At 33.5% G+C, this 460-nt stretch overlaps 1 non-coding gene across 1 annotated transcript; it reads left to right on the forward strand.

The window, feature by feature from the left end:
* On the forward strand, positions 1-72 carry TRNAQ-CUG (transfer RNA glutamine (anticodon CUG)). The gene has a single exon. It is a non-coding gene; the product is annotated as a tRNA-Gln (tRNA).
* Positions 73-460: the final 388 nt, after the last annotated feature.

Here is a 460-nt window from a genome sequence, read left to right on the forward strand (position 1 = left end):
GGCCCCATGGTGTAATGGTCAGCACTCTGGACTCTGAATCCAGCGATCCGAGTTCAAATCTCGGTGGGACCTAGCATTGGATTTTAAGTTTCTATTATGGGAAGAAGCAATCATGCAATTTCTACACAGCTTTCTCATTCCTTCCCAGAGCGCTTACTCACAAACACATGAGTTTAACGGGTGTGGGAAGTTTTATCTCTTTTGTTTAATGATATATTTTCAACACAATTTTATTTTTATGTATTTATAAGTACTTAAACATTATACACTCATTTTTTATTGATTGCATACTACCACCATTAAATTTAAAAACAACTAAAACCAGGGGAAAAACACTTAAAATACAGATAATTACTGGTAATGACTAAAAATTATATATCAATTTTAAATCTGTTTCAGAATGTTATGATGGTGTGATCAGTTGGCCTTTAAGCATAAACGTGTAACATAGTGGGTTTAA

This window comes from Macaca fascicularis, chromosome 4, assembly GCF_037993035.2.
Source record: "Macaca fascicularis isolate 582-1 chromosome 4, T2T-MFA8v1.1".
Classification (NCBI taxonomy): domain Eukaryota; kingdom Metazoa; phylum Chordata; class Mammalia; order Primates; family Cercopithecidae; genus Macaca; species Macaca fascicularis.